The following is a 26,617-nucleotide window of genomic DNA, read 5'->3' as shown; positions in this document are numbered from 1 at the left end:
ACCAAGGGAGTCTGCTCTCCGCTCTCCAGCCCGGCCACGCAGCCGGGAATCCGTGCCTCAAAGGGTTCCTCCAACAAGGTTATGACACGAGAAGACATTCGCCTCTCGCCCTGTGGGAAGATGCTGCCAGGGGCTCGGCTGGCCCAAAGGGCTAGAGATTTATTCGAGTCTGAGCAAAGAGAGCCAAGAGCAGCCTCTACCCTCCCTGGTCCCATCTCCTGCTCCGGCACAGCCCGACCGGGAGCCCCAGAAACTCGGCGCTGTGCCGGAGGCTGCATGGAGCTGCACAGGTGCTCCCCCGTTAGGAGGGGCAGCACACTCCCTGCTCTGCAACCAGCCATATCTGCCAGCCAGGGTGGAAGGAGGTGAGGCCAAACCCTGCCGCTCCCTTTCCTTGCCCCTCTGGAGTAGTGACATGAACAGGGACTGGGACACAGCAGCCCCTGGCCGGCAGAAGGTTCTTTGCAGCCCCTCCAATGGACTTGAACAAAGCCAGTCCCAGTCTGGCCCATGGCTCCAGGAACCTTGTGGGAGCCAACCCCTCACCCCCGATTTTTACTGATTGAGCCCTAACCCCAGTGCAGGCGCAGGTGAACCTGCCAGGCTCTCCCCCATGCGAGCGGGGGTGATGCTGTGAGTGTCAGTGGGACCCCCTGTGCTGAGGCCAAGTCTGCAAAGAGCCACACGCCCCTGCCTAGATACTTACAAGTGGCAATGGGCCCTGGCCACCGCGGCCTGGTGCCAGATTGATGGAAGGTGTTTGGATGTTTAAATCTCAGGAGTGTTAAGCCAATCTCAAGATTTTCTGGGGATCTGACTCGTGATCTCTTGACTGCTTGAGCCAGGTATCCACTGACCACGTCTCTGCGGATGTTTCTGCAGCGTGTGGCGGCAGCGAGAGGAAAGAGGACCTGATCCTGCAAGGGGCCAGGTACATGCAGCTCATCTGGTGCTTAGGGGCAGCTCAGCCCCTGGTGGCATCAGCGCTGCCTGCCACAAGCTGTCCTTCTCCTGGCCCCAGCAGCTCCAGAGCCTTGCGACCAGATGTTGCCCCTTTGGGAGCCCAAATGCCCAGTGGCAGCGGCTTGTCTCACAGGCCCTGCCCTACCCGGATCGCAGCAGCCTGGCTCCGCGCACCTGCCAGCTCGATGGTATTTGGCTCCCAAACGCGGATTGCTCCAGCTCATGACCCAGATTCTTCCCCCCCACCATGGTTTATTTAAAGATGTTTCCATTAGGGACAATGCCCTGGCACTTCCCGTTGACACCTCCTGGGTTGCCACAGCAACCTCACTTACAGATGACAGCAGTGGGGGGGTGGGGGGGGTCAGCTGTGCTGTGCAGCTGTGCAGCTTCCCAGCCGCTGGCAGGTCCCACGGCAGGATCCCGAACACCTCAGTGACTAGCAGAGGCTGGCTGGCTCTGTCCGCACAAACCTGACCCCGGAGCTAATGAGGGGCTCCCTGGCACTTAGGTAAGAAATGAGGACGACTGATCCAGAGAAACATGAATTTGGGCAGTTCAGTGCTTAAGACTCTCACGGCTCTGCTGGAACGAGCCGGCACATTTCACCCAGGCTGCTTCTAAGCAGCTTTGCCAGTGCCCTTCAGCCACAGAGCCACAGGGGCCATCAGGGCCTTCTAGTCTGACCCCTGCCCGGATGCAGGATTTCCTCAGCTCCAGCCCTTTGGCCCCTACTAGCTCGGTGTGTGCCCACCAACTCGGTGACGCCGCGCCTGGGTCCGTCTTTACCGGCTCTGCCGATGGAACGCTCCTCGCGACTCTAGTCTCTGGTGCTGCCCCTCAGTCCTGACCAGCTGTCCTGCTGCTATCCCAGTCTTGGGCTCCTGCACATGCATACCCCCCGTCTGCTGTCGCCCCTCAATCACCCAGCCGGTATCCCGCCGCTGGGCCACACACACTCAGCTCTGCCCATGCCTGTCAGCCCTGATCGCTCTCAGCCTAGCTGGACCTGGAACTGCCCCCCCACAATGTGTAGTAATGGAAGGACATGGACACCGGAGGCCAGGCAGGGAGAGCTGCGAGCCTTGTTTGACATGGTACAAGCCCTTCTCCAAGGCGGGTGGCACACACTGGACTGTCCCTTTGAAAGTGCAGTGGGAACAAAGCCCCTCCACAGCGGGAAGATCTTGTGGAGCATATATTATCAGCAGGGTTCAAACTCAGGCCCTGCAGCTCAGACCTTTACTGCTAAGCTAAGGGAGTCACTCAGTGAGCAGGTAGCAGTAGTAGGCTTTTATCCTCTGTGGGCATGGTTTCACTGCAGAGTTAACCCAGGCTCTTACCTGGGTGTTGCCCCTAATATCCCTCCCGTCCACACACAAAACTCTGGTTTCAGAGTAACAGCTGTGTTAGTCTGTATTCGCAAAAAGAAAAGGAGTACTTGTGGCACCTTAGAGACTAACCAATTTATTTGAGCATAAGCTTTCGTGAGCTACAGCTCACTTCATCGGATGCATACCGTGGAAACTGCAGAAGACATTATATACACAGAGACCATGAAACAATACCTCCTCCCACCCCACTCTCCTGCTGGTAATAGCTTATCCAAAGTGACCACTCTCCTTACAATGTGTATGAAAATCAAGGTGGGCCATTTCCAGCACAAATCCAGGTTTTCTCACCCCCCACCCCCATACACACACAAACTCACTCTCCTGCTGGTAATAGCTCATCCAAATTGACCACTCTCCTTACAATGTGTATGATAATCAAGGTGGGCCATTTCCAGCATAAATCCAAGTTTAACCAGAACGTCTGTGGGGGGGGATAGGATAAAACAAGGGGAAATAGGCTACCTTGCATAATGACTTAGCCACTCCCAGTCTCTATTTAAGCCTAAATTAATAGTATCCAATTTGCAAATGAATTCCAATTCAGCAGTTTCTTGCTGGAGTCTGGATTTGAAGTTTTTTTGTTTTAAGATAGCGACCTTCATGTCTGTAATTGCGTGACCAGAGAGATTGAAGTGTTCTCCGACTGGTTTATGAATGTTATAATTCTTGACATCTGATTTGTGTCCATTTATTCTTTTACGTAGAGACTGTCCAGTTTGACCAATGTACATGGCAGAGGGGCATTGCTGGCACATGATGGCATATATCACATTGGTGGATGTGCAGGTGAACGAGCCTCTGATAGTGTGGCTGATGTTATTAGGCCCTGTGATGGTGTCCCCTGAATAGATATGTGGGCATAGTTGGCAACAGGCTTTGTTGCAAGGATAGGTTCCTGGGTTAGTGGTTCTGTTGTGTGGTGTGTGGTTGTTGGTGAGTATTTGCTTCAGGTTGGGGGGCTGTCTGTAGGCAAGGACTGGCCTGTCTCCCAAGACTTGTGAGAGTGTTGGGTCATCCTTTAGGATAGGTTGTAGATCCTTAATAATGCGTTGGAGGGGTTTTAGTTGGGGGCTGAAGGTGACAGCTAGTGGCGTTCTGTTATTTTCTTTGTTAGGCCTGTCCTGTAGTAGGTGACTTTTGGGAACTCTTCTGGCTCTATCAATCTGTTTCTTCACTTCCGCAGGTGGGTATTGTAATTGTAAGAATGCTTGATAGAGATCTTGTAGGTGTTTGTCTCTGTCTGAGGGGTTGGAGCAAATGCGGTTGTATCGCAGAGCAGGGAGTGGCTAAGTCATTATGCAAGGTAGCCTATTTCCCCTTGTTTTTTCCTACCCCCCCCCCCCCGGCCTTCTGGTTAAACTTGGATTTATGCTGGAAATGGCCCACCTTGATTATCATACACATTGTAAGGAGAGTGGTCAATTTGGATGAGCTATTACCAGCAGGAGAGTGAGTTTGTGTGTGTATGGGGGTGGGGGGTGAGAAAACCTGGATTTGTGCTGGAAATGGCCCACCTTGATTATCATACACTTTGTAAAGAGAGTGGTCACTTTGGATGGGCTATTACCAGCAGGAGAGTGAGTTTGTGTGTGTGTGTGGGGGGGGGGCGGAGGGTGAGAAAACCTGGATTTGTGCTGGAAATGGCCCAACTTGATTATCATACACATTGTAAGGAGAGTGATCGCTTTAGATAAGCTATTACCAGCAGGAGAGTGGGGTGGGAGGAGGTATTTTTTCATGCTTTGTGTGTATATAATAAGATCTTCTACACTTTCCACGGTATGCATCCGATGAAGTGAGCTGTAGCTCACGAAAGCTCATGCTCAAATAAATTGGTTAGTCTCTAAGGTGCCACAAGTCCACAAAACTCTGGCCTGGGTATGGTGGTGCTTTCAAAGCAGGCCAGCTGGCCTGCCTGGGGGGTGGGTGGGCTAGAGCCAGGGTACTACTTTCACTGCGGCTGGAGACCCACCCACTCTGTAGGGAAGATGCAAGCGAAATCCCTCGAACACTGACAGTCCTCCCTCCTGTGCCTTCCCACAGTTCCCTCTGCCTGTCCTTCTGGGCACACAAGTTCTCCCACAATTCCCTGAATCACTGAGCGACTCAGCTCCCTGAACTGAGATCCCCCCTAGAAGTCCTAGCAACTCTCAGGGCGAACAGCACCAGTGAGGAGCCAGTAACTCAGACAGGGCTGTGCAGTGTGGCTGCTCACACCTGGGCTGACAGCTGGAGGGGTAGCCATACACGCGCTAGTGTGCTAAATTAAAAGCAGTGTAGCCACAGCTGCACGGGTGGCGGGTCAGGCTCGCTGCATGAGTACAATGGCTTAAATGGCCACAGCACCCTGCAGGGCAAAGGATCTTTGCCAGTAGGAATCACTGCACCCACTGCAGACATGCAGCCACCTCTGGAGTGGAATGCAGCAGCTCTCTAACCACATCCAGCAACACAACAGCTTAGGACAATGGGTCAGGGGTAGGGGGTATGTGAGGCACTAATGCCCATGCTCAAAAGGAAAGGCAGGCTGTGTTTGGGGCTGTGACCGTCCCAGTAACTGAGTAGGGGGCGCTCTTCCTTCTTACTGTGCATCTGCTGAACAAATGGCCCAGCCTGAGGATAAGGGGTGCTGTGCTGTGCACTCTGGTGAGAGGCGCCTCCTACAGGAGAAAGGTGCATTTTTCAAACGAAGCACAAAGCCCACGGGCTGATGGCTCATGGCCCGGGCTTTCCTAAGTGCAGGGACGTTATCTCCGGCATCCTGGCCAATTCCAGGGCCTATAATCCCATCCGGTCTCTCTGAAACCTGCCGCGCTTTGGAGTGGGTAGAGGGGTCGTCTTCATTTTCTGCCCTAGACTGCTGTGTCGTGGAGCTGCAGCTTCAGGCGGGCCAGGCTCCCTCCCAGGGGTGGCTGCATTTCAGTGCTGAGTCACAGAGTTTAAGGCCAGAGGGGAGCACAGACTCTCCAGTCTGACCCACTGACTAGCAAAGGCCACCAACCCCACCAAGCCCCACAGCCAGAATGAGACCAAAGCATTACAGCCCTCAGGGGACTAAGCGACTGTGTGCCACAGGCAGAGAACAGGCGGGACCGAGGGGTGCCAATGCCCGGGGATTAAGTGAGACCTAATCTTACCACGTGACCCATGCCCCACACTGCAGAGGAAGGTGAACCAGCCCCCAGGTCCCCTTAGTGCCCAGAGAGACACCCCGCTAAAGCACCTCTGAATTGAAGAAAGCAACAGCAGTGGCTGCCCTGAGCTCTCAGCACACACGAGGGGAGGCTGCTCTCATTCAGGAAGGATGGGCTTGGGAAGAAGGCACCCGGCTGGCAGCTGAAAGAGCTTCGTTCAGTTCCTAGTTCTGCTACAGACTCCCTGTGTGACCTTGGACACATCACTGAATCTACCCCGTGACTCAGTTTCCCATCTGTAAAATAAAATGGTAATCCTGCTGTTGTCTGTTGAGAGTGCCGGTAATTTGGGGCAGGGAGTGTCTCTCACTATCTGTTGTACAGCACCTAGCACACTGGGGTCCGGATTGTGATGGTGTTACTGACATACAGCTAATAATAATCAAACCCTTCTCTGCTGGAGGATGGCACCATTGTGCCAGGATTAGGTGGCCCTGCAGTGGTCTCACGTCATCACAGGACAGGGGGTGATGCCGGGCGGGGGAGGCAGGCTGGCACGCTGCTTGGATAAGTTCCAGCTGTGTAGTCTGCCATGGGGATTGAGAATCCCGGGCTGGCATCTGTAGGGGGCGGGGCAGTTTTCACAGAGTGGATGATCCTTGGGAGCTGGTGTATGTCCGCGAACACTGCGGAAACCGGATCTGCTGGGAAAGACCAGAGTGTGGGAACAGCCGGAGAGCGCTGGATTCTGGCTCAGATCAATTAGCGAGCCGCTGCTGCCCTGCCATGTGTTCCACAGCTGTTCGGGTGCTGCGGAGAGCTGAGATCCCCAGCTCTCAGTGACAGTGTGTGCACTGGGCCTGACCCCTGCAGCCCCTCGGGCAGGGCCTGATCCCCGCGGCCCCTCGGACATGCTGCCTGCAATGTGGGTTCAGACCCCAATGTGGGTTCATACCCCACCTGCTGCCTGGGGCTGGACTCTGCATTCCTCATAGAAATAGTGATGGGCAAGTTGCCCCCTGCGCACCCAATGCGGGGGGGGAACGCTCTACCCCCCACCTCACTGTGCCCACACCCACACGGCCTGGGGGCCCCAGGACTATTGCAGCACTGGCCTAGAGAGCTGAGCGCCCCCCACCCTGATGTGCTGACGGCAGAACCCATGCTCTGCTTTACGAAGTGCTGGGTCGCAGACCCATCACCACGGCAGCGTCTCTGCACCAAGGCTGCTGGCAAGAACGGTACCATGTGGGGGCCTGGCATTCACTCACACTCAGAGAGGGACCACTTCCCCCAGCCCCAGGCTTTATTCAGCTGTGGGGAAACGGTCGCTGGCCCCACCAAACGTCACGGCTGTCACGTCACTCAGAGCTTCGTGGCAGCAGTGGGCACAGAACCCAGATCCTCCCGCGCCCACCCACAGGCCCCTGCCGCTGGAGCCAGCGGACAGCCCCTCACAGCACGAATGGCACCAGGGTCTGTGAAGCATGGCTAAGCTGTTCTCCACCCTGCCAGCAGGGGGCAGCAGTAGACAGATACCCAGCCAGTACATCCTGCATACACAGCAACTTTCAGCCATAGGTTCACACATCAGCACTAGCATGCAGCCACCTCTGGCGGGGAGGAGTGCAGATAGCCATAAGGAAAGGAGAAATACCAGCCAAGGACACCCTCTCCTTTGGAAAAGGGCTACACCAAGCAGACAGGGCCTTGGGTTTCTAAGGCCTCTGACACCCCAAACTGCTTGGGACCAACCTCACAGAGGAGGATGGCTGTGCTGCCCCGGGCAGGGCTCAGACCTGTGGCTTAGGTCCAACTGGGTGCTGTACAGCTGATGCTCAACCTGTGGTGGCTTAGGTCCAACTGGGTGCTGTACAGCTGATGCTCAACCTGTGAAACCTCTTCTCCCACCAGGATGGAGCAGGCTCCCCTCCCGAGGCTGAGAGGTCTTTTATCTACACTGGTCCCCGTTGTCGTGTGGGGTGCTAAGAGCTGCACAGCGTGGAGCAGGAAGCAAGCTCCATTCATGGGCTCCCGTCCCTGCAGAGGCACCAAGATTGCGGGGTGCAGCTGGGGCCGGGCCGGTGTGGGTTGCCCCCGCATCACACTCGCTTGGTAAGCCATGCGGCAGGGTCTCCAGGACCTGCAGAGCTGGCAGGGTTGTGATTCCGACTCATTCCAAGGGGAAATCTCTCTGTCATCGCCACAGCACTGCCCGCAGAGGTCCACAAGGGTCGTTTGCACACACCCTGGCACTAATGCACAGGGTCTCACAGCGTGGGCTCACAGCAGTCCCTGTGCACAGGACTCCAGGGCTCTCTGTAAATTTTTACTTCCAGAACTGCACAGTTCAGATCCAGGTTCAAATCCCAGCAAACTCTCCACAAACCCTGGAGGCGCTCGAGTCCGTCTCTGTGTATAACGCAGTGAGGGTGCAATCAGAGTGCGAGAATCTGTGTGTCCTCGCTTCAGGACCCTGCCAGCGGGGACCATTTCCTGGGCACCACCTGGGTTCAATACCCCATCTCGGTAGCTCTTGGGGACAGATCTGCTTCTGGGACCCGGTCTGGTTATCCAGTTATCCGGCCTGAGAGTAGCTCCCAGACTGGGCTCTTCACCCCATCTCTTCCGTTCTGACGCAGTTTGTGTTTTCATTAGTGCCCAGACTCCTGGGCCATGGAAAACGCCGCCCTCACCAGCTGCTAATGGCCCATTGCTTTCTTTTGCCTGCCCTGATTTACATCACATCCACGCTGAGAGCATCTATGCTGCTGCCTCCTCCAGCCCCTGTCTACATCTCCAAGAGAGAGCACAACCCACCCATGATTCACCGATCCTGAGACATGGCAGCCAGTCACTGAGCTCTACACGGAGGGGCCAGAAGAGACTGGTTGGGCCAGTCATTGGTCCTGCTGTACTATGCATTGTTCATGCCAGGGCTGGCTCTAGCCTGCTCTGGATCCCTGCACTGGTATCCATCCATCCATCGCAAAACCAAAATGGGGTTCAAGAAAGAATTAGATAAGTTCCTGGAGGATGGGTCCATCAACGGCTATTAGCCGGGATGGTCAGGGATGCAACCCCATACTCTGGGTGTCCCTAAGCCTCCAACTGCCAGAAGCCAGGAGTGGTCGACAGGGGATGGATCACTTGACTGCCCTGTTCTATCCATTCCTTCGGAAGCACCTGGCCACTGTAGGAAGACAGGATACTGGACTAGATGGACCATTAGTCTGACCCAGCATGGCTGTTCTTATGTTCATCCCATACACACCCCTCTATCCATCCATCCATCCTTCTCTATACACTTCCCTCTATCCATCCATCCACCTCTGTACACCTCCCTCTATCCATCCATCCATCCACCTCTGTACACCTCCCTCTATCCACCCATCCAGATCTGTATGGCCCAGCACCATGGCATAGCACCACCATCCAGAATCCAGGAGAGGCCAGTGTCACCCAGCTTGGTTCTGTTGCTTTCGACGGAGCTGCACCGATTTACACCAGCTGAGGAGCTGGGCCTGAGCCCCTCATCCCCATACCTAGCATTAACTAAGCCCATCACAGTTTCAAGGCAGAGCAGGAGGGATCAGGGTGGGTGTGGGGATGTCAGTTTCTTTCCTTACAATCAGGGAATTCCCTTTTTAAAAATGCAATAAACAGACCTCAGTCAACGTGACACTTAAATTAGGTCCTATGAATAAACAACATGCAAACCGCTGGGTAGCAAACCAGGAGACCAGTGCTGGGTTCCAGGGTGGGACCTCAAGGGAGTGCTGTAGAGGGCTCTTGGTTCTGTAATTATCCAGGATGCCATTACTTGTCCCTCTGATTTAGTTTGTAGCCTCCCAGGAAAAGATGGTTTCCACCCCTCCCCCAGTGCAGCCCGTAAGGTAGGAGAGGTGAGTGGTACCCCTAGGCTTTGAGGGTCTTGAGTGAATGCTTTTTCCTTCTTTTCATCCCAGGGTCTCAAAGCCTCTGTGCAACTGAGACACAGAGAAAGGAAGATGGGACTTGCTCAAGTATAGGGGGAGAGCCAGGAATAGAACCCAGGAGTCCTGCAACCTGACCCCAGACAACATTCCCTCCCCGCTAGAAGATCCAGTGGGTTGCTTGGCTGCTGGGATTTTACAGTGGGAATGGACGGAGTTAATGAAATGAACCAGCAAGCCGCTTGGCAGTACAGAGTCCTGATTGCTTTGCTGTGACTCTTGGCTTCCACGGTAGAACATCGACATCGCTCTCCACTGCTCCCCGAGCCGGTGGGATCCATGTCCCCTGCTGCCTTCCCCTATTGCCCCTGCCTGACTCCCACATCGCCATGGCAATGCTGCAGTACCTTGGTGGAAGACATGGCAAGGAAGTCAGGGAAGCATCAGTGAAAGTGAGATGCCGAGGGACTGGGGCATGGATTGTTACCCAAGGGACAGCGGGGTCAGAGCATGGCCCAGCTCTCTGGGGGTCACAGCCCAGCTCCCCCCACTGAGATCGATGGGAGACCTTCCACTGACTTCAACTGGCTTTGGATCAGGCCCTGGTCTTCCTGCATACAGAATGGGATGGTTTCCGAGCAGGGATGGATGAGGCAGATAGCTCAGGGCTGGGCACAGCTGAAGTCGGTAAATGCTTCAGAATACTAATACGAGGAATAATAAAATCATAACAAACTCAGCACAGCTCATCACACCTCATTTCAAAGGCTCACACTCCTGCCAACACTTGTAATGGCAAGACAGATCCAGGGCATGCACCACGGAGGGCATGTGTGAGCACGCGTGCGGGCTTGCACACATGTGTTTCAAGTGTCTGTTTGCATCATGTATGCAGGCATATTTGTGACGATGGCGCACGTGCATGGATGGGCAGCAGCAACCCTAAAACGTGCGAACACACGGAAAAGTGTGTGAGTGAGAGACAGAGAGAGATAATGGCCTTTGCACGAGCACGTGTGCTTGCATGCATCATGCGTGTGATGGTGGCAGTTGGACGCACGTTGCGTGTGGCTGCACGGGCATGTGCGAACATGGGCATTGTGACAGTGAGCGTGTGTGCAAGTGTGCATGGGATTTGGCTGCATGCATGTGGGAGGGTGCGCAATGAGATTGGTGTCTGTTTGCCTGGGCACGTTTGTGTGAAGATGGTGCCTGGGCATGGATGTGAGGGTGTGCACAGCAGTGACGCTAAAATATGTGCGTCTTGTTTGTGGCACTTGCATCCACGTGGGAGGGTGTAATTGTGGCCTTAGCATATGGTGCTTGTTTTTTTAACCCCCTCTCCAGAGTCTCCCCAGGCACCCTCCTGTTTCAGACACAAATCAGGTTTGGGAACAGCTCCCAGTAAAGCCTTCAACTGGTGAACAGGAATTGACTATAAAAGGCCTTGCTGTATTTCTGAGCCATTACAGAGAGGCCCTGTTATACGCAAGCAGTAATGAATCTCCCCAGACAGTGAAATGTTTTTAAATGGTTGCTTGATCCCTTCCAGCGCTTGGAAGAAATATTAATAAACTCTGCAATAAAAGGCAATATCCCAGGGTAACAAAACTTCTCGTGGCCCAGTGGAGGATCCTCAGCTCTATAAATCCTCTAAGAGACACGTCCATCCTCGTACGCCGCTGGCTCGCCCGGCTATCACAGCCGCATTTATGAATGAACCAGGGCCATATTTCAAAGCGCCAGGAGAGGAAACGAGCAGTGAGGTAGAGCGCTGCAGGAGGGAATTCCCCACCAGACACCCACCAACGCTCCAGACACATCAGGCTGAACCCATGCCAGGAGTAACTCTGCCAAGTAACCACCATGAGGTCTGGCTGCTGTTAGCCTGGGTCACCCGGTTCCTTCCTCCCCCACGTTTTATTATTTTCAAGCCTGTTTGCCCAAAACAGGATCTGAAATGGCTTCCCTCCCCCTCCGGCCATGCTGTCTCCAAAGCTGCCATAATGGCATCGCCGAAACCGCCAGCTGGGGGACAGGAAAATCTACCCCCCTCGCCTGCCCATATGGCAGGAGCCCAGCCAGAGGTGGGGGCATCAATAAAGCCACGTCAGAGGATCAGGTGGCCAGATCACAATGGCCTTACTCAGGCAAACACCCCATTGATCTCAATGGACAGCGCTGGTGGAAATGGACTCTCAATGTAGTTTGATGGGGCAGAGACTTCAGGATTTGGCCAATAGAATTCAGGGATGGAAATAATCCATGCTACCTGGTCCTGGCTAGTTCAAAATGTCCTAGGTAGAGGGTGTTGGCCCCTGCTATGGAGACTGCATCACCCCTTCCTCCCTGACTCCCTGATGGCTGATCTCAGTTTTCAGCCCATGCAAAGTGTCTAAGTCCAGTTGCTCCCAGTTGCGCCACCCTGACCCCTCCTCTCCTTTCCCCATCGCACCCTCTGGATAGCGGCTCGCTCTTATCTTGTCCCCACTGAGCTGGGTTCAGATGCGGAGAGCCTTTCTGCGGCCCTCAGAGGTGGATTAAGATTTATTGGAGCCTTGGGCACAAAGAACATTTGGGTCCCCCACATCCTGGGGACCCAGGGGTGCCAGAACTGGGGAGGGGCAGGGGAGCCATGCCCACCCCACTGTTATCATGGGCGGAGTAGCCTTGGGCAGGTGCAGAGTGGCGGCAGCATGGGCATAGTTTGGGGGGGCAGGAAGGGCACTCCCCCCCCCCAAACCGCAAGCTTCGGCCAAAGCATCCGATAGGCCTGATGAGAGACTCCCAGTGCCGTGCCACCCTCTATAGGATTGGTTCAAATTGGTTAGTCTCTAAGGTGCCACACGTACTCCTTTTTGTTGAACGGAGAGTGCACCCAGTTCCTCCTGGTGTGAACCAGCGAATCTCCCCCGAAGTCCAAGTAACCCAGCTGAGGACCTGGCTCAGCGAAGATTTCAAGGCCAGAAGGCACCATCCGGTCTGCCCCGCTCCGTACAGCCCAAGCCGGGAATCCACCCGGGGATTCCTGCCCCCAGCCCAGAGCTTGCGGTCCAGCTCTCTGTTAACCGAGTGAGAGGAGATGCTGTCGGCAGGCAGGGGACTCTAGCAATTAGAAAGAGGGGGAGAGAAAGATGGGGAATCAATGGGGCGGCGACAGGCCTGTCTCTTAGCAGAACTTGCCAGCAGGAGACTCGCAGTCCTGCAGAAAGCTCCCTCCTGTAGCCGCGGCGGATTTGTTTGTGTTGGCAAGAGGCGGGTCATTAACAGGGACTGTGCTCATGAACAGCTGGGGAAAGCTGCACTTCCCAGAGGGCTTTAACCAGGGCTATAAACCAACCACAGCGTCCAAGGGAAAGTTTTTGTACCGGCTCGTAAACCCGCCAGCCTCACTGCTCCTGGCCCTGGCGCTCCGGGCATGGCAGGAGAAGGATCCCAGTATGGAAATCTCCTCTGCCCATGATCTTGGCACTCCTCCTTCCACGGGAATGCAGCTCACTATGCAAAGCGCTTCACCCTCCCGTCTCCTGAAAAGGATTCGCAGAGACCGGGGTGATCCCCAGAGGCAATTACACACAGAGGAGAAGCCAGCCATGGCTGCGTTAAAGACCAAACCACCCACCCCTTAGGGCCTTCAGCAAACCTGCAGCCGGCACAGGATCTGCCACAGCACATCAGACTACGGGACTGATGCCTTCTCCTGCAGCAGCCGATGCTGGATGCTTGGGAGGAAAGGGAAACCTGCTTGTGCGATGCTGTGCGTGGCAGAAAACCAGTCCTTCCTGACCCCTGCCTTCGCCTGGAGCATGTGGTTTAATTCCCATCCTCTTAGCATTCCAAACACAGAGCCTCTCCAAACACAATGAAACCACTTCATCTTGCTGCAGAGGCGGGAAATAAACCCCCCACCGAACCGCAGCCCTGCGCGCCTGGCTTGGGGATGGTAGCGACTTGCGAATGCCGTCCCTGTGGTTTCATTAATTCCCCCCCTCCCCTCCGACAGCGACCAAGCGCGCACCAGCAATGGGCTAGCGAAAGTCAGTTTCAATGGCTGCTGCGTGTTTGCTTAAAACGACGGCGTTGAATCCTCAGGCTCCACGCCCATTGAAGCCAAGCGCAGGCCAGAGCCACAGGCTGCTGCTCTGTGTGCTTGTGACGGACACCAGGGTGGACATGTGGGTGTGCCCCATGCTGAGGTTTGACGTTGCACTCCTGGAACCACTTGGGGCCCCTCCTGGGAGATGTCATAGACTCTCAGGGTTGGAAGGGACCTCAGGAGGTATCTAGTCCAACCCCCTGCTCAGAGCAGGACCAATCCCCAATTTTTGCCCCAGATTCCAAATGGCCCCCTCAAGGATTGAACTCACAACCCTGGGTTTAGCAGGCCAGTGCTCAAACCACTGAGCTATCCCTCCCCCCACATGGGTTGGATCACCCCCGAATGAGCCGCCCCTGAGCTCTGATCTGGCTGAGCCTCGCCACACTGCACGGAACACATTGCTTGAGCTAGAGTCCCTTCCCCACTGGCCAAGAGGGCCTGGCGGTGGGGCAGGAGATTTGCTCCAGGGACATCAGCCTGGGTTTCTTTTGATAGCGCTGCAGGAGCCCAAAGAGGCTGCTGCAAGAACTTGTTGATTCAGCACCTCCGCTGCGGGCCCCAGCCACGCCCCTTCTCTGCCGCTTTTCGGGCCGTGCTGGCCCCCCGGGGCTGGACTGCGCTTAGCCCTTGGTCGCCAAAGCCACGTCTCAGGCCGAGCTCTTGCTGGCGTCGGGGCTGGAGAGCTGTGACCCCTGCCAATTGTGCTGTGTCGGTAGAAGCCCCTAGTGTGGGGGCAGCTCTTCCGGCAAACCGGCGCTTTGCTGGGATAGCTGGGTTCACTCGGGGGCCGGGAATAAGCGATGCCGGCAGAAGGCTGCTCTGTCTACCCCTGGGCTTTTGCCAGCACCGTTATGTTGGTCAGGGGCCATGTGGTTTTTTCCCACAGAGTTACACCGGCAACACCTTCTAGCATAGATGAGGCCGAGGAGCGGGGCCAGGCTGCGAGGACAGAGCCGGTCAACACGGAGTCACCTCCTCCGCTGAAGGAGCGAGCTGCAGCGGTGCACGGCTGCGCCTTGGCCTTCCGATCTCTGGAGCAGGGAGTCCCTCGCAGGTGCAGTCCGTGCATAAGGAGCAAACGAGGGATGGCAGGGCATGGCTCCAGATACACATGCATGATCTGTATTGATTGCTGGCTACCAGGTGTGCATGGGGAGAGACGCCCTGGACCCTGGCAGCGTCTCAGCATGGAGAGCTTCACCAGAGCCCCCAGCAGGAGTCCGGGGATCCCATCCTCTCGCTTCGTCCAGCTGAAAGTAGCACAAAGGTGATGCTTGGGTGCGAGGCAGCTGTCGTATTTTCTGTTCCCCCCTGTGGCAGCCCGGAGGACACTGCAGTGTCCAGGGAGGAGGGATGGACACCCTCTATGTGCTGCTCAGGGCTATTTCTAGCCACTTTTGCAAATCAGTGCCCTCTCTGCAAGTCTACACCAAGCATCCTGGATTGTGGCTCACTCCCCCGAGCTGCCGAGGAACTCCAGGTGTCTCTTCCACAGTGATCCCTCCTGCCAGGGAACGAGCTCCAGGGGGAAGCCCATCAGTTTTTGGTGTCATCTCTCAAAGCCAGGCTACCTTCTGACTGGTGTCCTTTTCACAGGCTGCCATCGCAAGCAGCTACAGAGTGGAGTGCTGTCTGAACCTTCTCCGTATTCCCAGAGAGTATCCACTTTGGTGGGACTTTTAATGGCTTCATGCCTCTGCTCAGGGTATATTCTTAGATCCTCGTTACTCCTGGTCCCGTGTGGGGTTCAGGGATCGCTCCTCACTGAAGGGTTCAGGGATCGCTCCCCCTTAGGGCCTTCAGCAAACCTGAAGCACAGGAACTTAAGGTGCTTGCAAAAGCTCGGCTTTATTCTGTGGTGGTTCCACCTGGCTGTCCGTAAAACCAAGAGCTTCCTAGCCCCCCACCCTGACTCTGTCTGGGAAGTTCAGCCCTTAAAGGCACAGTCCCCAGTACCACACCTTCTGTGACTGCCTTTGGGATGCATCAGAGCCCAGTGGGGCATGGAGATTGGCACGCAGCAGCATTCTGAACTGCAGCCCTCAGAGAGACTGGATGGCTCGGTGCGTTGGGAATGGGGTACCAAGCCTTTCAGCCACACGGCACCAGCTACAGGGCTGGGATGCTCAGAGGTCATTACTGTCTGTTGGCCCAAGTAATCTGAGTTGATGCAGGGAGTTCAGTTTATGGAACGATGCCGTGCAGTCAGTGTCTAGGAATTGCGTAGTGTCCCTTTAAACAGTTGGCGAGCCCTCTGGTGGTGCACACTGTCTTCTTCAGCAGCAGTGTTAGCCCCAGTGAACCTGGTTATTTGGGACCCAGCTGCATCCAGGTGGTTTCCTCATATACTTAATGGTGCGTTGGGAGCAAAGACCCAACGCCCAGCAACTGACCTACTAAGCAACCACCCTAGCATGAAAACATTTCCGAGTCAATTCCTGCCTCCTCTCAGGTGCTAAATGATCCAAATCCAAATCCTCTTGAGCCAGGGTCCTAGGCAAATCTTGCTTTTGTGTCTACCTACAGCCTGCCCTGCAGATTGAAATGGGGGCTCGGGGAGTGGGGCTGTGTCTGAGCACCCAAAGCCACGGGAAGCCCACGCTGTCAGCTTGGTTGTAAGGCCAGGTTCCACCCAGGCTACCTTGGACCCGGGTTCCCTGCCTTGATTAGTTACAGCTGTAGATGGGGGTTGAGACTCACGGAACCCGCTGCCCCAGGAGGGCGTTTTCCAGGGCCCGGCCACGCTTCGCAGGCACTTCCCCTCCATCTCCCTGGCCCTTTGCCTGTTCAGGAGGTGGCGGATTCATTCCCACTCCCGCCCTCCCTTTGGTTTCATTGCCTCAAGCTCCACCAATCTGCTGGCAGCTTTTGTGCGCCCTTCAATCTGCTGCAGTTTGTTCGCTGGTCACCGCATGTCACTGACCTTTGTCCTTCCCCGGCAGCCCCCCGCCAGCGGGTCTTGCTTCCCCAGACGGGCACAGATGGGGAGGGGTGGGGCTGTTAGCCCCCAGGGGGATCCGAAAGGGTATTACTGATGCTCACCATGTTAACTCTTTGCTGCCTGGCTGCTCACGTCTCACCAGCGGCACTGAGGACCTGGAACTGGATCGACACAGCTACTGCGGAATAAGAGTGTCCACACAGGGCCCAGCCTGAAAAAATGATTCTAAAATAGCTATTTCGGTAAATTTCTGACCGTAGGGGAGTGCTCCATGATCTGCCTTAGGTTAATGCTGGCACATACTGTAATGACACACAGACACCTTAGAAACACCGTAGAGCAGATCAACCAACAGCCCCAGGCCAACGGTCGAGAGACAGACAGACAGTCAGACGATGTTTAAAGGCGATGCATGGGCTGGGAGTCGGGAGTCTGAACCCCACTTACCAAAAGGAACTGACGGAATCTGACACGGTCAGGTAAACAGGAGTTCACATATGAGGGTGTATGTGGTTAACTGAGAGCAGATCTCTTCGCCCCTCATTTACTGCCGACCCACACAAACTAGGCACTGGCTCCCTGCTATCACTGTCAGTTAACTGACTTACGTTACAGGCAAATCCTCAGCTGGGGCACATAACGTAGCATTACTGACATCAATGCTCTGTCCCCTATGCTGGAGGAAGGAATCCCACACCATTTCGAGCTCCCTGCCAAATACCTACCTGGGGAACAAACCATCCATACTGGCCTCTTCAGTCTAGCAGACAAAGGCATAACCTGATCCAGTGGCTGGGAGTTGAAGCCAGACACGGTGTACATTTTTTTAAAGCGAGGGTAATTAACCTCTGCACCAATTTACCAAGGGTCGTGGTGGATTCTCCATCACTAGCAATTTTTAAATGAAGACGGGAGGTTTTTCTAAAAGATCTCTTACTTTGCTGCTGTTTTGCATCTGGCTCTTTGTCACCCTACTCTGTCCAATCCCATATTCCCAAACTCTCCTGGACTTCGAGGGGAGCCTGGTTTGGAGAAGGAGAATGGGACCAGATCCATCGTGTCCAGCGTTTGTGCCTGGGCAGGACGGCAGGTTGTGAGGAATGGCCAGGCAGTTCAGTTAAAAGGCAGTCAGGTGAATGAGATTATAGCAAGGAGGAGACAGCCCCTAAAACTAGCAGGGAGAGAGCTCAGAGTTAACAGCACCCCTTTTCAAGCAAAGACAAAAAGCCAGGACTCAAGGGAAATAATCAACTTCAGTTCCATTCCCCTCTCCCACCAGAAAGAGAGTGATGAACTGGTAGGTCCCATATTTCGTCTTTGCTTTGTTCATCCCTGCTTTGGCAGTGCCAGACCCTGGCTCCAGGCCGGCATTGGCTGCTGGGGTGGATCCTTTAGCTGCAAACATAAGTCTCCATGAGAACCCATAAAACTGGCCACTGTTGAGAACAGAACCACGGGCTCATCTTCCTGCAGCCTTTTCCATGGGAATGCCACTGCCGGCACCGTGCGCCAGCCAGCCGGGGAGCAGTCTCGCTGGGGGTGCTTGGTCAACCCTGAAGAATCTATTCAGAGCTCCGGGGTCTGGTGGGCCCGGAGAGGCTTTAATTCATCGGCCGAGAAGGGAAGGCTGGGGACTGAACAATGCTGAAATAGCTACTGGGCAGCGACAGCGCTTCAGCCACATCAGCACTTCCTGGGCAGCTACTGCCACTAAGTCACGTGAATCTCTCTTAATAATAGGGAAGAGCCGAGAGACCTGGAACGTAAACCCACTTTGGGGTAAAACAAGTGAGCCAAGCTTTTAAAAGGGATCTGAACTTTCTCAGGCTAAAGTATCTATAAATCTAGTTAACTGGGTTTTACACACACACACACGATCCCCCTCTGAGCCGCACAGAGACGCTAGATGGAACCTGGCTTTGGCAGTCCTTTGGGATTCTCTCACCCTTGGTCAGGAACAAAGCCGTTCTGCATGTGCTATTCTCAGCTCCAGGACACTCCAGTTGGGCACCCAAAAATCACCAGTCGCTTTTAAACACGCTGGCCTGAACCTCCCATGGTGGCTTTAGGCCAGTCTTGGTCCTGATCTGTGCCTCAGTTTACCATTTTGTTTCACTGGGTGGTACATCCCAGAGCTGGCGGGAAGTCGTTAATGTTGGAGAGCTCTGGATGCAGAGCTGCCCAAAACTCAGGATTTCCGGTTCACGGTTCAATATTTCAAAACTTGGTTTCACCCCCAAACTGGAACGAAACTCACATTTTTCAAAACTTCTCACAAACCGAAATCTCAAACCCTTTGTCATTTTGGAACCATCGACACATGGTGTGTCTGAAACAAAATATGGATCCCACCAACTACTGACTGAAAGGGTATGTCTGCATTGCTGCTGGCATGGGCCGCCAGACTAAGAATAGTGGTGTGAACTGTGGGCATGGGTGGTGGTTCGGGTCAGCCACTCAACTTCACATCCACAGGGTTGGGTTCTTGCCACTTTCACCGCTGCTAAGAGTGCAGCAGGGCTACCTGGGCGCCTGGCAGGCGGGGCACCCCAGCAGGCGAACAGGCCGGGAAGCCAGTTTTCTGCGGAAGCCCTGCCTGTGATACCGCAAAAGTTTGTCAAACCCCATCACATTTTCGAAACTCTGTTTTGTCGGAAAATTTCCAACCTGCTGGACGTGGAGGAATGCTGCTACAGCACAAGGGTAAAGCTCATCTGTGCAAGGGCTGGTCTGAGATGGTGAAACAAACTTTTCCAGGATCTATGAACCATCACAACCCTTCCCACCCTGCCTTCCTCTCCTAGTGCCAGCTGCATATCTCTGACTGGCCTCCTCTAGCATCAGCATAGAGCAGCGGGGACATATTTATTACCACCCCCCCCCCAGCAAAACACTCTCCTGCACCCACAAGTCTCACACTGGGGAGACGATGAAAGGACGAACCACATGGGACAGACCTCAGTAATGTCTCTGAATGCAATAATGGAAGGTGCCCAGGCACTAGGGTGATGAGGGTGATACAAGAACCTATAGAGAATGGAACAGGGATCATGTATATAAATGTACGATCCTATTAATTATCATAGGACACGAATGATCTAATCTATGTATTCTCATCCATAAAGGAGGCAGTGTTGTCTAGTGGCTAACGTAGTGACCTGGGAATCAGGACACCTGGGTTCCATTCCCAGCTTTGATACAAATATGTACATATGCTCTTACGTCTCCAGCTGCCCCACATCACTCCCACAGGTTCAGAGTGGAAATCTACAGTCAGAGACGGAAAACCAAAAGGACGAAGAAAGAAAAAAAGAAAAGCCAGAATTCAAGGGTAACTACACCTTGAATTCTGGCTCTAGAAAGGCTCTAGCATGTCTGGGGCTGTGTTCTAGAACCGCAGGTTGTCCGTTCCCTGGTCACACAAAGACATATAGAGGTTGGATGCCGTGGAAATTCAAAATTCCAGATGGCCTTTCTTGTATATTTTTGGGTTTCGGTCTCGTTTCCAAGGCAACAAGACTCGCTGCCATCCACTAGTTGCCATAGCAATTTCACCTGCTTCTGGTTCAGCAGAACAGGGGAAGATAAAGCCAGCCCGAGCTCTCGGCTGCCGTGGCGTTGCCGGCTGTGTGCATTCAGAGCTACTGGGGAAAGCAGAACTCAGGGGGACTTTCTACGACACAGCAATGGGCTGATTTGAAGGATCAAAGCAGGGGGCTGAAGGTTCCTGCAGCACAAACCGTCCCTTCGGTTAATTGCTTCAGCTCCCTCCAGATGTGTCGTGTACACATGGCCGATCAGCCTGCCCTGTGCTTCCAGGAGCTTTCTGGCAGGGAGGAGGAGAGTTCAATCCAGCGTCTTGTGCTCTCGGTGCTGGATTTACCCCTCGACCTGGCCTCTCTCTGCATTTCAAGGGACAAGTGCCCAAGCTGAGTCTCTGTGAGCAGAGGCAGGGTGGATGCAAAGTCCTTTCCCTCTTGGCTGCTGGCTGGAGTGTGAGTGAAGTCAGCTGTGAGTGCAAGATGGGTTGGCCCCGATGGCAGGGGAGGTGATCCTCAGCTTGGCTTCCCATGGGCGGGTGGGAACATCACCGAAAAAGGTCATTGCAGCTGGCACTACCTGCCCCCCTCTGGTACTATCATCATCATTTACACAGCGGTAAGGCCTGGAGGGCTCTGTTGCACTAGGCGCTTTACAGACGTAGAAAAAAAAAATCCCGGCTCTGAAGAGCTCATAAGCCAGCCAAAGGATGGGATCCAGTGCCCAGGCTGCTGGCAGTCTCAACAGACAGGCCAAGGATTAGTGGCCAAGGAAGAGTAAATGCCCATCTTAGTCCCAGAGGTGACCTTTCAAGGCAATGCGGAGGACCACTGACCATGTCCACTGCCTCTCTGTACCTGTGCTGGGTCACTATTTACGGTGCTTATTTGGCCTCCGTCACCACAGCATCTAGGCACCTCTCAGCCTGTAATATACTTCTCTTCATAACCCTCCAGTGAGGCAGGGCAGTGCTGCTATCCCCATTGTACAGATGGGAAACTGAGGCACAGAGAGGCCAAGTGACTTGCCCAGGGCCACACAGGAAGTCTGTGGTGGAGCAGGGAATTGAACCCAGGTTTAGTGTTCTAACCACTGGGCCATCCTTCCTCACTGCAGGGCTGATTGCCCAGGTGCACTGAAAATACTCCAAGGGTCTGGTAGGGAGATGGCGGGGCACCTGCTCAGGCTCAGTGAAACTGTCTCATAATCCAAGGCTGGCTCTTGAGAGTTCAGACCTGTCTTTGGGGTCTGGTCCCAGGACAGGTCTCATGTGCCCCGGTGGATCCAGCAAAGCTCTCCGGGCAGTGCTCACTCTGCTGCGGGCACGCTGGGCAACAGCCCCTCATGCTGAACCGCCGGTGACTCTCCAGGACGGGCCGGAGAGGTGAGGAGCGGGCGAGGCAAAGATGGAAACGGGAAGCTCTTAGAGCTGTCAGCATGCAGAGCCGAGTCCACGCCAGCTGTTACGGGGTGACAACAGAGCCAATCAGCAGTGGCAGGAGGGAGCCATGGGTCTGCAGTGCAGTTGCAGACCGTGAGCCGGGAGGCTGAACTTTCTCCGTGTGTCCGTCGCTTTCACCCTTTTGAGTGCATGTGAGTGCAGCTGGGTGGGTGGCCTGCAGCGTGAGGGGGATGGGTGTGCGGGTGGGTGGGTGGGGGGGTGCTGCAGGGGATGGGTGTATGTGTGGTCTGACTGTGTGGGCAGTGAGCTCTGTAAAGCAAAGGGAACCCTGGCTAATCTTGCTACAGAGCCAGTGCAGTCCCATGGCCCGGCTGGGGCATTGCCCTGGACACTCGTGCAGCGGCTGGACCTGCTGCGGGCACATCCTGCTCCACACCACAGCTGGGAGCTCCAGCAGGACCCTCCTGAGCTGCAGCCCAATGGCAGGACACACCCAAGCTCTCCCCAGCTGCACCAGTGTAAGCTGGGCTGAGCCTGGCTTTCTGTGATGGTGCGCTCTCTCTCTCTCTCTCACTCTGACGGTGCCCTCGCAGGGCCACTCAGGGTTCAAAATGTGTCTGTTCCAGCCACTCCAGAGGGACAGGGGAGCTCCTCCTATCTCAGAGTGAGTGGGTGACAAAGACCCTCCAACTCCCTTGCTGGGGTAGGGGCTTGTCATGTGCCCAGATGGGTTGGATCCAGAGGCAGCTTTGCTGCCCCCGCCCAGGACAACCGAGTCATGGAAGAGATACTGAGCGGGCGTGCTCAGAAAGGGGAAGGGGACAAGCCGAGGGGAGCGCCCTCCTGCTCTGTGCCTGCCCCTTGCCTTTGGAGTGAAGGCTCTCCAGGGCCTCATTTCCAAACACGCCCTAAGAAAAATCCCCCCTGGCCCCAGTCAGCCGCAAGCCCGGACCAGTGAAGCTCCAGTCTCATGCCTTCTGCTCCATCCCTGCTGCCAGGCGGCTAATGCCATTCGGCAGAAAGGCAAGCCTTTCCCCAGCGACGCACCCCAGCTGCTGGGCAGTGCCGGGGCCAGGCAGGCAGCATCTCTGCTCTCACCTGTCCCACTGCTGGCTTCTGGGGGGAATGTAACTCTTCTTCGGGTGGCCCTCTCGCGAGCAAGCGAGCAAGCGAGCCGGCGTGGCAAGTGCCTCGCAAGCGAGCTGGGGTGAACGGGAGGAGCCGCTGGCTCTCTCCCGCCTAATGGAGGCCCGGGCAGCTCTGACACCGGGTGTAATGTGTGATGGATCTGTTTGGAGTTTCCCTGTTCCTCCTATGGCTGCAGGGCCCTAGCCTGGCGTTTCTGCCAGGATGCTCCCCTGGGGCAGTGGCCCCCGTGTCCCTCCAGCCCCTCACGCTCAGACAGTGCTGATATGATTTGCAAGCGGGTGAGGCTTGCAAAGAAAATAGATGAGGCTGCTTTGGAGCCACCCAGGGAACCTAGTGCTGGGCTCCCGAGGAAACCACTAATCTCTGCTTTCTTCACCTTCTCCGCCCCGTCCCCTCCCTGCACTTATCGCACACAGGGCTGTAGCGGCGCCGTGCCTCAGACTAGGCTGTAGGCTCTGTGCAATGGGGGCTGTCTCGGACACGAGGTGTTTACAGTCCCGAACGCCAGGCTGCCCCAATCCCGAAGTGGGCTGCTAGGGACTGCCCCGCTACAAAGGATAGCGAACAGTCATGATCCCACGCCATACTCCAACCTGTCCCATCCAGGCTTTATAGAGATTTCACCCCCCCAAACGGCGGTGTGTGTGCATTAAGGTTGCAAAGTCAAACACTAAGAAGATAGCAAATGCCAGAATTGAAGGTTGCCTGTGCCGATGCATTATGGATTCCCTTACACTATCTGATAAATTCAAACAAGGTCATAGATCGATGCCTCCTTATTTCTCTTATCAGAAGCCACTTCAGGCAGGAAACGCTGCCAGATAAAGAGACAGACATGCCCGTATACTAAGATCAAGGAAGATGGATCGATAGATAAGGAACCCTACTGGGTCTGCTCCATCCATCCGCTCCGTATGGTTCTCACCTTTACTCCTTCCCAGAAACTCATGTCCCATAATTCCCACATCAGGTTTAGGTAGGAATACAGAGCACATGATTCTACTCTACAATGTGACCGTGACAGGCCACAGACACTGTGTCTGTCTGACCCTGTACCAGAGTAGGTGATTCTATAAGGCGGATAGAAAGCTGGCTAGATTGTCGGGCTCAACGGCTAGTGATCAATGGCTCCATGTCTAGTTGGCAGCCGGTATCAAGTGGAGTGCCCCAAGAGTTGGTCCTGGGGCCTGTTTTGTTCAATATCTTCATTAATGATCTGGAGGATGGCATGGATTGCACCCTCAGCAAGTTTGCAGATGACACTAAACTGGGAGGAGAGGTAGATACGCTGGAGGGTAGGGATCGGATACAGAGGAACCTAGACAAATTGAAGGATTGGGCCAAAAGAAATCTGATGAGGTTCAACAAGGACAAGTGCAGAGTCCTGCACTTAGGATGGAAGAATCCCATGCACCGCTACAGACTAGGGACCAAATGGCTCGGCAGCAGTTCTGCAGAAAAGTGGACGAGAAGCTGGATATAAGTTAACAGTGTGCCCTTGTTGACAAGAAGGCCAATGGCATTTTGGGCTGCATAAGAAGGGACATTGCCAGCAGATTGAGGGACGTGATTGTTCCCCTCTATACGACATTGGTGAGGCCTCATCTGGAGCACTGTGTCCAGTTTTGGGTCCCACACTACAAGAAAGATGTGGAAAAACTGGAAAGCGTCCAGCGAAGGGCAACAAAAATGATTAGGGGGCTGGAACACATGACTTATGAGGAGAGACTGAGGGAACTGGGATCGTTTAGTCTGCGGAAAAGAAGAATGAGGGAGGATTTGATAGCTGCTTTCAACTATCTGAAAGGGGGTTCCAAAGAGGATGGATCTAGACTGTTCTCAGTGGTACCAGATGACAGAATGAGGAGTAATGGTCTCAAGTTGCAGTAGGTTGGATATTAGGAAAAACTTTTTCACTAGGAGCACTGGAATGCGTTACCTAGGGAGGTGGTGGAATCTCCATCCTGAGAGGTTTTTAAGGTCAGGCTTGACAAAGCCCTGGCTGGGATGATTTAGTTGGGGTTGGTCCTGCTTTGAGCAGGGGGTTGGACTAGATGACCTCCTGAGGTCCCTTCCAACCCTGATATTCTATGATACTCCACATTGTGACCGTGACAGGCCATAGACACTGTGTCTGTCTGATCCTGTACCAGAGGTGCTCAGCTTGCGAGCAAACCAATGGCTTCTCTAGCCCGGAGCTGTGCTCCCTGAGACACAAGGCCCCAGAATTCGGCGTGCCAGGGTAGAACCGTGCTTTACTTTGTGGTCTGTGTTGCGAAAAGCTCCCTTGGGAGATGGAGAATGCTCCCCCTGACATGAGGCAGGCAGGGACACAGGCAGGGTGACCAGAGGGCAAATGTGAAAAATTGGGACGGGGGTGGGAGGTAACAGGTGCCTATATAAGAAAAAGCCCCCAAAATTGGGACTGTCCCTATAAAATTGGGACATCTGGTCACCCTAGACACAGGGCCAGATTTAAGGCTGTCCGTGGAGCCAGAGCTCCGCATATCTTAGCTTGCACATGTCGTAAATGGGGTTCAAATGATAGGCACCGTTCCGTCTAGAGCTGAGCGGACTGTGCTACAAAGAATATTTGTTAAGAATTGAGCCCCTTTCGGGAAAGTCACTCATCTGAGCGGCTGCCCTCTCAATGCCCTCATTATTCCAACGCATTCTCCAAATAGCTGATATGAACAAATTTCAGCCTAGCGGGTGTCCACGTTCTGTTCACTTCGGCTGCTCACTGGCCACAACCCATGCTCTGCGATGGTTTGTCCCATGACCCGATCATTCACTGCTTGGACGGTTGAAACTTTTAAAGAGAAGAACAGAACCTGGGGTGTGCCCAGCTTGACAAAGGTATTTAGGTGCTGGTGAAAGGGTTTTACAAAAATGCCTATGTTGAGTTAGGTGCCTAACTCCCATTGGCATATTGCCACTGGAGGTGTGACTGCAGCTTGGGTTGGCTTTAATCAAGTTTGTGTGGATAACAGCAGCAGTGACAAACCCCAGAAAAGTCTTCCTGGGACCCAGAGTATGCACGCTGACTGCTTGCCCGGCCACTGCTATTTTTAGCTGTGCTAGCTAAATGCTGTTAGCCTTCTTGGCAACAAGGGCACACTGCTGACTCATATCCAGCTTCTCGTCCACTGTAACCCCTAGGTCCTTTTCTGCAGAACTTACCCATGGAGTCCAGGCAGGCTTGAACTCGAGGTGGCTAGACCCTCCCACTGCTCCCCAGGTTATCCGTGCAAAAACTCAACACTGTGGGGATTCACAACCATTTGCAGTGATGCTAGGCAGCCACCTGAATACTCAGAAGTCATGAATAAAGTGATCCAAGAAATCCCTGAGATTTGAAATCAGTTCTTTTACTTGCAGGGATATGCACAAATCCAGCGTTTTCCCAGGATACAGCCAACTCCGTTTGCAAACAGAACTGGTTTTCTTTTGCTTTTTGCTCTGTGTACTGGCCTCCATGCTTCGTTAGTGGCCCAAGCTTAAGGAATCACTTTTCACAGGCTATTTCCCACCACAAAACCAGAGTTTTAGAGCCAGCCGTTAGCTGAGTCTCCTCGTACTGCTGTCCCGATGGCATGATGTGTGGGAAGGAAACAGAGCTTTGCTAACAACGCCAGCTTTGTAGACTGGCCCAGAGGGGAGGTTGCACCCAAGCAATTTCTCCTACGTTAATCTTTCAGCATCTACTCTGCCTTTCATGCATTGTCCCCATGCCAGCTTGGCAGCGAAGGCAGGGGCTGACATTTGTGCTCCTGCCCTGTGTTTGCTTTGGAAGAGGCAGCCAGGGCTAGCAGCTAGAGCAGAGAACTGGGCATCAGGAGAGCTGGAATCTATTCCCAGCTCTGCCACTAACTTGGTGGGGGATCCCAGCCAAGCCGCCATGCCCCAGTGTCCCCAACTGTAAAATGGGGACAATGCTACTTCCCCTCCAGGTGGTTCACCGATGCTGATAGCGTGCTGGTAGGCTCTTGGACTGCAAGTTCAGACCCTTGATCCAGGGCATTTCCATGTGCGGGGCCCCTAGAGCAGAAGAGTGAGC

The 26,617-nt window shown here is 54.4% G+C and overlaps 1 protein-coding gene across 7 annotated transcripts in view; it reads right to left on the bottom strand.

Moving 5' to 3' along the window:
* NAV1 (neuron navigator 1) overlaps positions 1 to 26,617 on the bottom strand; it is a 308,029-nt gene that overhangs the window by 129,520 nt on the left and 151,892 nt on the right. The window contains exon 1 of one of the 7 annotated variants that reach the window (XM_048827111.2): positions 16,568 to 16,585. The exons of the other annotated variants lie outside the window; for them this stretch is intronic. The gene's annotated coding sequence lies outside the window, so the exon portion shown is untranslated. Of the gene's footprint in view, positions 1 to 16,567; positions 16,586 to 26,617 lie in introns of those variants that run through there. 7 annotated transcript variants of the gene reach the window in all.

The sequence above is a fragment of the Caretta caretta genome, chromosome 21 (assembly GCF_965140235.1).
Source record: "Caretta caretta isolate rCarCar2 chromosome 21, rCarCar1.hap1, whole genome shotgun sequence".
NCBI classification, from domain to species: domain Eukaryota; kingdom Metazoa; phylum Chordata; order Testudines; family Cheloniidae; genus Caretta; species Caretta caretta.
Note: the sequence above shows the minus strand (reverse complement) of the source record. Positions and strands in the feature narration are given on the sequence as shown.